This window comes from Euwallacea similis, chromosome 17, assembly GCF_039881205.1.
Source record: "Euwallacea similis isolate ESF13 chromosome 17, ESF131.1, whole genome shotgun sequence".
Lineage (NCBI taxonomy): Eukaryota > Metazoa > Arthropoda > Insecta > Coleoptera > Curculionidae > Euwallacea > Euwallacea similis.
The window spans coordinates 2,394,933-2,410,074 of record NC_089625.1 but is presented as its reverse complement, the minus strand read 5'-3'; the positions used below and the strand labels follow the sequence as shown (position 1 = coordinate 2,410,074).

The following is a 15,142-nucleotide window of genomic DNA, read 5'->3' as shown; positions in this document are numbered from 1 at the left end:
TTATTTTGTGGCTATTTATGCTTAATTTCATTCTCTATCTGTCTGTAATAATCAATTGCAATCAATGGAATAACCGCAAACGAGATTTACTTGCAATTTTCCATTTTGTAATTTTATTATTTACTTCATATTCATTGTGCCTATTGTGTAAACGTTAAAAATTCCAAAATTAAACTATTTCTCGTAGAAAATAAACCCTTTATTCAATTAAACTCAACTGAATAATGTAAGAAACTATATCGCTTCGAGGCATGCATAACAAAAACTATACGGCGTTTTGCAAACATACAACACACAAGTCTTAAAAATGGATAATCCCACAAAATAATAAATTTAAAATTTCATATTTCTAACTATTGGAGATATTATGGAAATTTTATTCCGAACATGAATTTCAACTTGACAAGAAGCAAACAAAATCTGACAACACCGTTTTTGGTTAATTATAACCAAGAAAAAACTGGAAAATGATGAAACTTAAATAACACTTTGATAAAACAATAATAGACGTTTTCAGGCTGAAATAGGATCGATTATGGACCAAACTATTAATGTGTGTATTAATTTTAACATCAAGCTAGTTTCTATAGAAATTAAAAGTCTGACCAATCAATAGTAAAGCTCTATTTCAACGTTTTTACAGAACTTAGCTTGCAGTTAAAGTTAACAGTAATTAATAATTTGGCCCTTAGCAGATTAGGCCAAAAAAAGAACTTTACAAATTTAAAAATTTTTCTTAAATTTGGATTTTATTGCAGTTTTAATTGAAATACGTATTCGTGTATTTACCAAAATAATCCGACGACCCTCCAAAATTAGTAAATTTAGCAGTGATGAATGAATTTGTGTAAACTGAAATGACCTGATGATTAACATGAATTGGCCTCGATGTTTTTTTTTTTTAATGTATAAAAACCTAAAACTCTACAGTGGTGTTTTTCGACCTTCTCAAGACATTCAGTTTAGTTATGGATACTGGGTTCGGTTATGATAGTCTGATGATTAACAATAAATCGTATATTCGTCTCTCTGATTCGAATGTGTGAAATGGAAATCCCGCCATTTTTAGCTTTTATAGGCTTGCGCTATAACTGTCTTAAAATAAATAAATTCCCCAGCATTTTCTGTCTATTTTTACACCTTCCGAAGTTAAACACACGCACGCACACACATACACACACACACATAACCAAGGGGGTTTTTTCCGATAACTCAGAAACGTCTGACTCTGGACTGAACCCATAGAGAAACGTCCTCATTAAGGCATGCAAATTTTACGGTGCCCCTTAAATTTAAATAAACGTTGATTTATAGAGAAACTGTCCTAAAAATAACTGACGAGACCACCAATAAAGGAGCTATTAAAAAGATACTTAAAGGCCTTTTGTTCTCCAGTTTATATCGGTTTTATATTGTTTGGAAATGGTCCTCTCATCTTCGGACTCTTTTTACGACTCTTGGCTAACGTTCAACCTACACTCGCTTTATTTCTGGTCTCGATGGAATTAGACAACAAAAGCGGCTTTCCGATTTTTAAATCGTCAATATTTTGTCACGTTACCTGCCCTGTTGAGCCATCCCCGAGGCAGGCATGTGAAATTAGATTTGCATTGTATTGACACAGGGGTGTGGGGCTGCGAGGCCCCAATAATGAAATAAGAAAAAAAAGTGATCGCAAGTTAAAAGGAGCCGGGGATGAGGTCTTTGTCAGATTAGGGACAACCTGTAAGAGGCTTTTGTTGCCTTTCTTCAGGCTTCCTTTCCTTCATTGATAGACCTGTAAACAGGTAGTGTTCAGGATATGTGGCGTTGTATTACCATTGCCGCCCAACGGGGTAAATATTTGTTCAGACCATCAATAATCTTGAGGAGCTGTTTCCAGTTATAACCTGGAAACAACTCCTCTAGATTTTAGAGTAACCTAACGATCAAAAATTGAGGCCTTTCACCGAAACTCTATTTTCTTCCATCATCATCATCATCATCATCATCATCATCACCACCACAAGGTTGTCTGCATACCCAACGTCAGCGGAATGTTAAACCGTTTCGAATGCCCTGCCATCTTCGTCTTTTTCACGAATTCTAGAGTCGTTCTCTGTCCGCTCCAGCGAAGGTCCTTACACATGCATAACGATGCTGGCCGGACTGTAACTCATTGTTTAACCAAGTAGTTTTCACTTTTGTGTGCGTTTTATAAATAGAAGAATTCCCCGAAGATATTTAAATGGTTTATTGTGCGTTGGGTGTATGAATGGTAAACGGGCTGAGAAAGGCCATTGGCGTAACACCGGAGGAATAACAAACGCCTCCACTTACGTTCAATGCATACGGACTTACCTGAAACAAAACAGAAAAATTATTGTATTAGATTAGTTCCGCTATCCATCGTCAATAACGTTAATCGAGCCCACTCGCCTGTTTTGCATAATAAGTGCATTAAATATGCTTTTTAACATGTGTACATGAAAAAACCTTGGGAAATGCACGATCGGATCGGACGGATCGAACGAAAGCGACTTATCGCGGACCATTAGGCTTAATTAAGTTCTCTAATTGCAAATTACCATATACATTCAGCGAATTTATTTATTGCTGGTAATGACAGTGAAGTGTGTGTGGGATAATTCGACAATTATTGGTATTGAGAATGAATTGCGACATTCACAAGAAAACGTGCGAATGCTACTGAAACACAGTCACACTATGAGTATTGTAAAGGCCTATTTATCATAAACTGGTAAGTATTGGCACGAATTTGATGAAAAAATGTGACTACGCCGTTGAGTTCTATTAAAACATTGGAAATAAATTTACAGGGGAATTCAAAGACATTTTTTTCAATATTAAGTAGATCAATTTATCTTCTATATAAGAACCGAGATATTGGAACTGTCTTCTTCATCCGCTATTATCAACAGATCTAATCCTATAATGAGCGCTTGATCTACAACTTCCGTATCTGAGAAGTTTGCTGAAGTCTCTGGAGTATTTTTTATTCAGCCAAAGATACCTAATACTCAATTAGGTTCAAGGTTGCAATATCTCTATTGGTTTCTAAAATATGAAGTTACCTTGATTCTTATTGTCGCGATTTTGAAGCGCATCGAAATGACCATTTCTCAAATTATATTTTCAAGGGTTCTAGACCCCAAATAAAGAATTCAGGTACAATACAACTATATATCTGATTAGAGCATAAAACAACACCTCAAAAGTTCTGACATTCTTTTGAAACTTTGCAAAACCCGGATTCTAACATCGCTTTTAATTTTTAAATATGAAATCACTTTGATTCTTTTGAAAGTACTCTAAAATTAAGGTCTACATTTCTCTAAAATGGAATTTGGGTTGCTAAAAAATTAATTTTAATCCTACACTTCGCAATTTTATATAAAATTCCTAATGCTCTTATCATTGAGGAATTCCATTTAAATTACTTAAAATGGAATCACAATTTATGACGAATGAGGTTTTTGGAGATAAGAATAAACTTGTGAGTCAGCTAACTACATATGCTTAATGTAATTAAAACTAGCTGTGAAAATGGTGCAACATGGTCAATAATGATCAACAATGATCATTCCTTATTATCTGCATTATTTTGGGTTTCTTTTCTGCCTTTATGAGAATGAATCTTCTGAGGAAACATAAATTACATTCCTCTGATTGGTGTAATGGAAAAACAAACTTTCTCCAAGGGCGTTGTCATCTAATTGTTAAATACTATTTCTAATGAATTGTTGCAGGATATCAGAAATCGATTAGGAATCAGCGTCACCTCTCTGCATAGCTCTCATTTCATTCCCAGCCCCTAGCGGGGCACATAAAACGATATGGCACAAATACCAGAACACTAAATCGGCTCTTGCTTGCAGGGCCGTACTTTGAAGTCGGCTAAAATTTCTTTTCCCCTCATCCAGCTTTCCCAGAGCACCTCGACGAGTGCGGATGGGCCTTTAGCTCTTTGTAATTTCTGTAATTACCGAAGCGACATCAGCTAGTGCGTTGTCTGTGTCGCTTGTGTGGAGTGGGTTTTATGTTCTCTTGAATGTGATTTCGTTAAAAGCACCCCCGAGTTCCGCGTTATTTTTTGCATTTTTCTCCATTTTTTATTCCGGTGCAGAACAAAGGAGCAATATGAGGAGGTCTGTGGATGGGAGAGAGAGCCTGCCAGCAGGTTGATTTGATGACATCACTGAATCAAGACTATAACTAACTTTCACTGGAGGAATCACTGAGACTGGAAACACTTTCGCGGAACAAAATTTAAAGTGGAGAGATCACTACTGATCATAACCATTTTTTAACTACCAACTTGTGACGAAATTTATCGCCTCAACGCGTCACCCAATAATCGAAATAAACATGGGAACCTCAATCAAGCGGTAATCATACGAATTTCTTTCGACACACATGTTGTTGGCCAACAAACGTGTGATTTAGCCTGGTCCCGAAAGTGGGGTAGGCGTGCGAAGAGAACCGCCTAAAGCCGGAGTTAATTCAAAAACGACCCATGTCATTGAACCAAATTGGACGGAACCTGTTGTCGTCGCGCGGGCAGAGCTCATCTTCCAGAGTGAACCATCTTCACCGTAACCTTCGCCAGCATCTATCATCATCACAGATATTTACCCGGGTAATCGCGTGGTACGACCAGCTCGGTACTGAGCTGGTTGCCCGCGTAGTCGCCTCACCAACCACTTGGTTGCCCCTCTTCAGATCGTGATTGTACCCGAGGAATGTTTTGTTGCTATCAGTGTTATTACTTTTTGAGTGGGTACGCACCGTGGTACCACACTCGTCGAAACGCGATTTATTTTCTCTATATTCGAATCTTATCGATGCCAAAATATTAATAATTAAAACACTGGACATTATAGACAACAAGGGAAAATAATTCACTGGGTACACCTGCGCCTCGTTTTTCAACCGGGAGACGGATTTTTGGCGCCTGAACTAAGACCCGGTGATTTATTATTAATGTTTCCGATGCACTTCGAATTAGTAATGGCCACGATTTAAAATCTTCGGGGTTATTTATAGGGAGTTTCAGATCTCGCATTTGAAATGTTTTTTTAAATATTTTGAGCCTAATTTATGCGCTGGGAAATCCGCCCCGGACAGGCTTACCACAACACCATAATCCCGGTAGAATTTTTATTAGTTATGATTTAGTGCTTTCAGAAATAGTTCTTTTAAATATTAAGTCCATTCACAAAGTAGGTAGACCGACACTATAATCCCGTAAATTCAACGTTTTGTTCATCGCATTGGAAAATTTCAAGCAATGTGGGCTTCAAGATCCAAAGTATGCGGAAAAATTAAATACCAATGAAACACGCTTTGCAATTATGCTTTAAATGGGTGTGCAACAAAACATTGCTATAAGACGTATGGTATTAGAAAACCCTGAGGAAAACCCATTTTCAGACTTGAAGAAAATGTTCATAGACAGGAAAATGAAAGTATTGAATATCTATTTAAAAAGCATATGGTGTCGAAATTCGCTCAAAAAAATTCATACTAAAAAAAATTACATAGGTCCGCAAACAATTAGGCTCTCAAAATACTCGCGTAAGTTCTCGATTCAAAATAAAAATTAATTTTTTTTTGGTTATATACAGGGTGATTTTTAAATTAATTTTTTCCTTTTAATAGAAGATAAAAATCCAAAAATAAATGCTTTTTTTATTTACCACGTTTCTCAAATGTCAAAATTGATGGAGATACAGGCTGTTTATTTTTCTTTTTTTTATTACATGTCACAAAAAAACTTTACGGCAAAGGCCATTGGGCAATTTGTGACTTGTTTATCTCTGTTGTCAAGCAATAGCCTTTACATGAAATCTTTAGTTTTTAAAACTGGTAAATACAAGAGAGGAATTGGTTGCGCGCATAGGAGAAGCTACAACAGAAATTAGAGACAAACGAATTTTGATACGTAGTGCGTTGATCGAATAGTGGTTACATCGCGCTGAACGCTGTGTAGAAGTGAATGGTGATCATTTTCAACATATATTTAAGTAACATTAAGTTTAGTTTCATTGTTGTTAAACAATTTTATTTTTTATTTATAAACTCTAACAACCTGTATCTCCGTTAGTTTTGATATTTGGGAAAAGTGATAAATAAAAAACACGCTTATTTTTTTGACCTTTATCTTCAATTACAAGGAAAAAATCAACTTCACCCTGTATACATATGTTTGTAAGTGTGTTTTATACACCATCGACCTGAAATAACTTCATAAAAAATAATCTAAAGAATTCATATCGGGTAATCTGGGAGGCCATGTATGTGGTCCTGGTCTTTCCATTTAATGATTGGGGTAATTGTCGCCTAAAAATTGATAAGCAACTAAACTAAAAACTAAAGTGTGGTGGTATACCAACTCCATGTGCATGAACCACATCTTTTTTTATACTTAAGTCAACGTCATCTAAACGTTCAGCAAAATCATACTTCAAAACCTTTTGGTACTGTCTACCATTAAGTATTTGTGAAAGAATGTAAAACCCAATAAGATTATCACCGATAACGACAAATGTTAAGAGAAAATTGTACTTGATGACGATTTTCTATAAGAGCAAGCGGATACTCTGCAGCCCAAATGGTTATTGTGAAAATAAGCAATAGCCTAACGAGAAAATGAAGCTACATCTGTGAAAATCACATTACGTAGAAAATGTGATTGAAAAAGTACAAAAATCTATACTGATGAAATCCTTAACAGCCTGCAGACGTTACATATTATAAAATTGTTTAGTTTTCAAACTTTGCCACGAAGTTATATGTAATATTAGAATAACTAGAAATTTTTTGTGTACTAATTTGAGGGTCAAAAATTTTGCTATTTGTTCAATCCGGAAAAATTTGAAGGCATCGGGTGAGTCATTTTTATTCCGACTTTACCTTAAAATATTCGGGAATCTTCCTGGTAGTACGGACGAATATTCTGTGTTTATGTTAGGTGAGAGCTCGATTTAATTTTTGTATTTACTTATCTTACCGTGATATAAAAAAAGAGAAACGAAAATGCAACTCACAAGCGGAAAAAATATTACGGACACATAAAATTTTAAACTCTTGTAAGTTCACTACAACGAGCTCGGATATTTGTGCCGCAGTTTGATGAAACATTTCGCATAATGAATGAAGTATTGAATCGAAACAAAATGTTCAGTTTTGAGTCCCTAGTATTTCGTATGTGGAAACTGATAGAGTTAACTTGGAAATATCAAAATGTGGAAAACTGAGGAGTTACTTGTGTTCTCTGTTGAAATCACGGTATAATAAACGATGTAATCAAAATTCCCAAGTGTACCGTGGTTCTTTGTTGGTGCTTTAGATTCAGCAATGGTATACGGGGCTCTTTTAGAACTTTGCAAATGTCTAGTACAGTATATGCATACATTTTTATGGGGCCGAATACTTTGACGTAACGGCAAGTAGCATCCATTTGAAAACCATCTAAGTGCACGACAGACACTCTAGCACAATATTTTTCCTACGACCGTCTGTGTGTTAACTCTATTTACATAGGCATGTGCGGTAAAATGTTTTACCGTGCTACTCTCTGCTCGCAATTGCGTATGGTAAAGCCACTTTACCGAACGTTCCCGCAGAGGATCCGGAGCACCAACACCGATTTTTAAATATTTTCTCATCATTTCTGATTTACATTAGAATTGGCGCCGCTGACCACACATCAGACGAGTGGTAATAAACACGATAATCAAAGCAAAACGTAAAGTGATAATTAAACGTCAAACAAACGATTTTGAAAGGCGCGAATTAATTGCTGGTACGTTTAATTTTAATTATTGTTCGTTCGCCCACGCATTCGCACATCTCCCTAATGTAATAAACATTTGGACTATGTCCCAATAAACGCGGAAGTACTGCAGACGGCTATTATTGACTTTCCCTGATACTATTGACTTGGCCAGACCCACCAGAAGAAACAACAGGTAATGCGATTAGCACGGGTCTGAAATTGGAAGTTCCGAGGCACCTCTACAAACATCGTTCCGTCCTACGTCCACACATTTGAGAGTGCCTAAGGAAAAAGGATAAAGTCGTTTTCGTGGGTGTTTGCTAAACGCCATTTTTCCTACCTTTAGAAAATTATATGGTTCGGTCTGCAAATGACTAGACGGCGGAGATAATGAACGTGTTAGACGATGATAGAATTTCTTCCTAAAGTGGGTCAGGTCAGTTTTACGGCGCAAAGATCTATCAATATTTGACTTCTGAAAGCGCCCTCCGAGGGTGGTTTTGTCATCGAGGGAAACGCGCTTTTTATTTGCCTTTTGTAGAGAGAGGGTCCTGAAATATTTAATCGGCTTCTTGACGTGCATTTGTCTCTGCGGAACATTTGAATGCCGGCTCATTTTCCGCGCTGATTGTGCCATGAATTATGAACGTGCCCGACGACGGCGACTCCTTTTCGTCGTAAGCAATTTAATAACACTACGTCCAAACTAGACCGATAATTACGTCAAGTTAGTCCGGCTCGAGCATTATAGCCGGTTAAATGTATGTTTACGACACGGTTTTATCTCGGGCCGGACCTCCTGGACGCACGCACATTGGACATTAGTCTCGCACTCCACACACTTTTCTTCGGTTTACGTCTAATTAATTACGATAATCGAATAGTGCGCTCTGCCACTGCCGCTGCCACGGTACCACCCGAGGCCGCGGTACCTTCACCTTGGCGCCCGCTAAACGGTTCCACGCAATGTCAGCTTTACCCTTGAAACGGTTTTGAAATTATTGAAAACGAAGAATTGACCGAACGAGACTAACCAATGAGGATTGTTTACAAAGTGTGAAATCAAAAGTTCGGCACGATTCTGGATTTCGTTCGTGGGTTTAAAATGAACCCACCGGAAAACGCTCGACATTCGATCCCTCATATTATAAAGTCACAAGTGACGAAACTAGGACTTGTCAAAAGAGGTCGTTGACAATTTAAAAGAAATGGAAAGAAAGAATGGGCATCTGGTTTTATACTAAATTCGGTTAAAATGTTGATTTTACAAAAAAAATTTACCATTTAACGAATTTGCAACTTTTACTGTTTCGGAGATAGCAATACAAATTTAACTAATATCAATTTCAATAGACATGTGTTGAAGTTCTAACTTTACTACGTCAAACATTGATACAAAAATTCAGCACAGACTCTACCGCTGCTGTGTCTTGGTCATTCCGGGGTCTATTTTTTTTATAGTTGCTGGTAGGTGTCGGGATCAGTTGGTCTTTCGATTATATTTCGATATTCCATAGATTAGCCTTAAATTTCCCATTTTTAATTTTCGGCTTCCCACTTCAATTTCTGTCACTTCTTACCTTTGATAACTTCCACTTGTTATACTTTAACGGTTGCAAATAACAAAGCGACATTTTGGCGCAACAACCAACCAACGAACTATTGTCCGAGATCGCAAGTTCAAGCAAACGCAAATTGCATAATGACTGTTTTAAGTAGAACAAATAAAGCAGCACATTAGAACCAAGTTTATGACGGTCACTTAATTTCTTGTCGAGTGGTACCATCAGCGTAAAGAGTATTAATTAATCCATATTAAGAAGCCGGGGCCGTGACAGTTGCGGCATATTGTTTTGTTGTACTGGCGAGCATTAATCACTTGAAGAGCCCATGCTGTAAACAAACACGCTGTTGTCATGTTGTAATGGTGTGTCGGGTGTTGCATATGTGCACCAGTCATGCCGACGGTTTTTAGTATAGGTCTGGATGCGTTTTAAGCACAGTCTGAAAAATCCGAAATAGTATGCAAATGAAGGGAATAAAATCCGACATCGCGGGACCGCTTATAACAGGTTAACTTTCCTCACGTTAGCTTTCAAAACCAGTAGCCATTTTCATATCGTGTTGCTTTGCATATTATTATAAGGCGATGCGTGACTTAATGCTTGCTGTTTGTTAAATGTTCGGTCCTTTTTCCATCCGGTCGGGCGGTGCCATTAAATTTATTATTTTCGCTCTTGGGCAGAGGAGAACTGCACCCCTGGAATATCAACCAAACTGGTTGATACATGGCCATTAGAGGAAATTATTTAAATTTAACAGCAATTTATACAAAGTGGCAATCGGTGTTTTACGAGCGAATTTAATTAACAACGCCATCTAGGCAGATATAGTAAAAAAATGCATTTTGTTTACATGGTTTATGAAAAATTGTAGAGGAACAGAAAATCATTTACATCACCAGCTAAATTGCTTCTAAAATGTCAATTGTCACAAGCAATTTTTAACTTTTATGTTGAAAATCCTGAGTTCAAATAAACACAACTTGGCAACTCAAGTTATATAGCGATAAATCTTCTATCTGTCAACATAGTCCAATGGACCTTTGTAGCACTTACGTACCATAATAAGAAAAACGTATAAACCCCCCTAATTAATTATTTGTAATTTTATAAAACTAATACAAATCAGTTTTTAAACGGTCATTTTCTTAAAAAGTAAACTTAATTCATGGGTTACTGAGCATGCGCATTTGGAGCCTACAGATTTATTGCCTTTACTAACTTATCTCGAAATTAGCAAGTCAAACTAGCACATGATGAGATTATTTTAAAGACTTTTGTAATCTTTCCAAAACCGGTATGATTTTCTATTTTATCAGTTTTTTATATTTTATCACTTTCAAGGTAAGACACGGCAAGAAAGAACCACCCAACAACTCTGCTTTTCAATTAATCAATTTCCGTTTGATTTGCACTTGCACTATTTCATAAAGTAATTTAAATGCACAACCGCTACCGCGAATAAAAACAATGGCACTTTTCGGCTCGCCGAAGCAAAAAACCGAACCGGCCATCTCGTCAGTCCCATTACTCCGGGACCCCTGATTATGAACAAACAAGGCGAGAATAAAGCGGAGTTCATTTGTAATCGCCCTAATGACAAAATGATTATAATTTTCGCCCACAAGGTCTCTCCACCCGGTCCGTGGCAGGTAAAAACAGCTGCAATTAGCCGGTTTTTAGCCGCGTACACGGCGGCTGCGCAATGTTAACCGTTGCTTCGGGCCTTAAGGCTTCAATCACCTCGTGTCGATCGCCTAATCAAACACGTCAGTTTAGTGTGGAAAAGGCTTCAATATCCGCAGCATGCAAACCCGAGTGAATAATGGGCGATCAGGACAAGAGTACGGCTACCGGACTCCGAAGGAAACGTCGATAACTCTTTATACGCCGACGCTGCTGCTCGATATCTTAAGGCCGCGTTGTCGGGTTGCACTCTAGTGACCTTCAACTTCGTGGATTTAATATGGAAATGCGGAAAATCTGGCAACGGGGCAGGAACGGCAACCAGGCGACGACAGAGACGAATTAAGGCCGGCGGCCACGCACGGAAAAGAGACGCCCGCGCTTCGTGGCCTACAGTGGCCCAAATTGAAGGGTGTCGGGGCTCGGTACCGCCGAACCGGGTACCGCACTTTGACGAACGATCGTGGAAATAATATGCTTTCGAGAAGCGAGAAGAGGCACGAAACAAAAGCGCATTTTCGTGTGGTTAACGGTCACCGGCTCGGGAGAAAGAGAGAGATAGGCTTACATGGAAAAATTGGGTTGTTGACGAATCCTCGTATGCTGCCGCGATTATTAATAAGTGCATTTTGAGGCTGTTGAACTGCCGACTGACCTTCGACTTCATAACCTAATGAAATAAGAGAATGTGTTTAAAAAAAAGATGATCACAGAAATGTTACCATGCAGAATTCCAACTTCTTGACATATAACCTAAGTCTTGAAAGAAATGTGACATCACTGGGAACTGACAGATTTTCCGCGAGCAGATTCTAGCAAATACTATGTTCTCGTATATTTGATTGAAATTTAACTTTTTGCACAACTTTTTGCATATGAATAATAGACGAAAGGTACAAAGTTAAAAACCTAGTAAATAAGTAAATAAATAATTTTCCAACAACAATTTTCTAATCCGTGATTAACTTTCCGAATTTCTTGATGAAGGCTTGCCCAAATAGAACATTACTGGACGTAGCGTTGTTTCTTACAATTTTGTCCCCCTCACCCGTTTTTTTGGAAAATATAACACTAATCCATGGCAGTGAAATCAGAGGAAATGACATACCCCTTACGTCTTAATGGCGGGTGATCATTAAAAAATTCTCGCAGCAGGCTGTGAACCGTAAACGTGGGGTAATGATTAAGCCAATTACTACTTCCCATTAAACATCTAAATCTATGCAGACAGGCTCCTGATATTTCAAAACCTACTTGAGATTTTTTTATCACCCTTTACCTAATACATGGCCTCTCGTCCAAAAAATGAGCCCAATTTTAGTGGGATGCCGGCAAAAACTACGTTCAATTCTTTTAGGTGTTTAATCCAAGGCAACACTCCGAACCTGATCTTTTTACTTCAAATTCCCTTGAAGGTATCCTAATTCGAAGCATAACCGTGACATCCACGGCCCGCTATTACAAATATCTTATCAGCAATAAAACAAAGTCAAGCATTACACTTTAGACCAGCTAACTTTTTATTACAGCCATTATTTTCGTCAAGAAACCGCAATTTATCTGTTTGTTTACAGCCTGAATAGTAAACGATAAATCCTCGCCTTTATGTTAAACTTACGAGTAACAAATTTCATTGGAGGATGTATGATTATTTCTATCAAATCGTACTTTATAATTAAATGATAATTATTATTATGTCAGCGTTCCTGGGTAAAAATAACGGATAAAAAAATATTGTTTGGGGGTGTTCAAATTCCTCTTACATTTAAAGTTCAAGACAACAGATTTTTAAAGAATTCCCAGAAACCTTATTTTCCCTAATTGTTCACTTATCACTTTGGAGATAATTTGTGTGATAATAAAATTTACTTCTACATAATGCTAATTCTTTTCAAGACGGTCGAAAATCGTCATAAAACTCTAGATGAAAATCGATGACAGGTGCAATGTTACATATATGACCAACTGACATTCTTACCATCTCTTGACATTTCAATTGACAGTTTAGTGACGTATGAATGACGTTTCGGAACTTCGAATTGGTCCAATTACACGCCCACAGATAGTACTTATTCAATATCTTTAAGGATGAAAAATCGAAACATGTTTTAAAAATTTACCAGAAAGAGATTTGTGCCTCATTCATCTGAGGACAGGTGACGAAACTTACTCTTGTCACTTTCCGCAAAAAAAGCCTTAAGAAATAGTTTAAATTCAGAATACAATACATAAAACTTTAAGTCTGAAGAACATCATATAGAAGTCCACTTCTGGACCGTCTATGCTCTCCTTTACCCTTCAATATCTAAGATTCCCTCAGAAAATATGTTACTTTGCTAAAGTAGTTATTGATATTTTTATTGGAAAATGTTTCTTAAAAATATTCTGAAATTTGTTCATAAAAGTAAGCCGTTACTGATTAAATTTTGTCTCTCCTACAGAGTAAAAATCTCCCCAGTTTAAAATTGCAAGATGGCTTTAAAAGCTAACAAAATTTTTACCATTAAATAACCTAATAATCAAGAAGATAAAGAGCCTTCATCATAATTTCCTTTATTATGAGAGGAAAATTATCATGAAAAAAAGTCATAATTCCTTAATGACATTTTCTTAAATTATTGGGGGTACAATGATGTAAATAATTTTTTATCGCCTTCACCATTGTGTCTGGACTTGGCATCTTCATAATGTCTTATTTACACCTCACTTCCCAACTAGTGCTGTTATTATAGCATTAAGTTAATTATTGAAAATTAATAATCATTTTTTATCTGTTAATGAATGACATAAATCATTGTTTTTTCAGAGATTGAGGTGGACTTTTAGATCCACCCCAGGGCAATTACTTATGTATATAGCATCGAATTTGTAAAAACGATAAAATAGTCGTAAAACTCTTAATATTGTTAAATCGTTCTGTCGGCAATAAAACCGGCATACATTATACCGTTTCATTATTAAAAACGTAATCGGCAATTTTTATGCATATGCCCGTCGGTCCGGCGATGGTACTCCCACAACGTTATGCAGATACCCAGATTGTTATGACGGCGATAATTTAAAAACAAATTTCGATGGTAATTCGTTTTTTTACGAATTTTCGAAGTTGAATTCCATCGTCCCATTCAGTCTTCCTTCGGTTGGCTGGACGACACCCAAATCCGCCGAAAGCCAAAACACACAAACACGTAGTGTGGTACCTGCTTAAGCCCAACAGACAGTTTTTGTTGGTGCGCTTACGACGGGGTTGGGGCTTCTCAAAAGCGGCCACCTGACCTGGTCCTGGCAAGTCATCTTGTACAATGACCTTTGGAATGTGGCTCCCATTCTTTCTTTCTTTCTTTCTTTCTTTCTTTCTCTCTCTCTCTCGCTCGCTCTTGCCCTGATGGCTCGCTACAGGACCGGATCCGACCCTTCACATCCTCCAAATCAATGATTGAACATACAAAACCCCTAACAATTTCAGGTTTTGTGCGAACAAGTTACATATCAAGAATAAAATAGTGATGTTTGTAGTTTGTACTATGTAGAGAACAATTTCGCACTAATGCAACCCTGTCCCAAAGATCATTCCTCGACGAGGCTCGTTTTGGTTGTCTTCTTGTTTGGCTGAAACTCGGCCTGATGGTGTTGTACCGTGCATATGGGCCCTAATTTTCATCCCAAGTTATTACCGCCGGTCAGTGGTGGTGGGTGCCACACTTTTTTATTTCAAGTTGTAACGCTACAAGACGCGGTGCTGACAACCAAAGACGTGTCTAAAAATAACCTTGGCCTACGCCCCTGAGTCTGGGACGTATCACCTCGATCACGGTTTATATTATGCAAGCAGACGGCTAGCAATTATGCCTTCCCTTCGGGCCTCGAAATGATGCTCAATTATTATTAACCTAACGTTCTCGTATAAAAATTAACACCCCAGCATCAATTTCGACAGACTGCCTTTTTACACCCAATTATTCTTGTAGCAGAACAACAATAACACCGATCTTTGGGTCATATTATTCGGCTAATTGGTTTCGCAAAATGGCATGTGCAACAGTATTCCATCGCCATAAACAGACATCTTTGAACATAACAGATAAGCAATAATCGAGTTATTGAAGCTGCCATA

The 15,142-nt window shown here is 37.5% G+C and overlaps 1 protein-coding gene across 6 annotated transcripts in view; it reads right to left on the bottom strand.

The window, feature by feature from the left end:
• Positions 1 to 15,142, bottom strand: part of pan (pangolin) — a 99,882-nt gene that overhangs the window by 78,424 nt on the left and 6,316 nt on the right. The window lies entirely within an intron of this gene.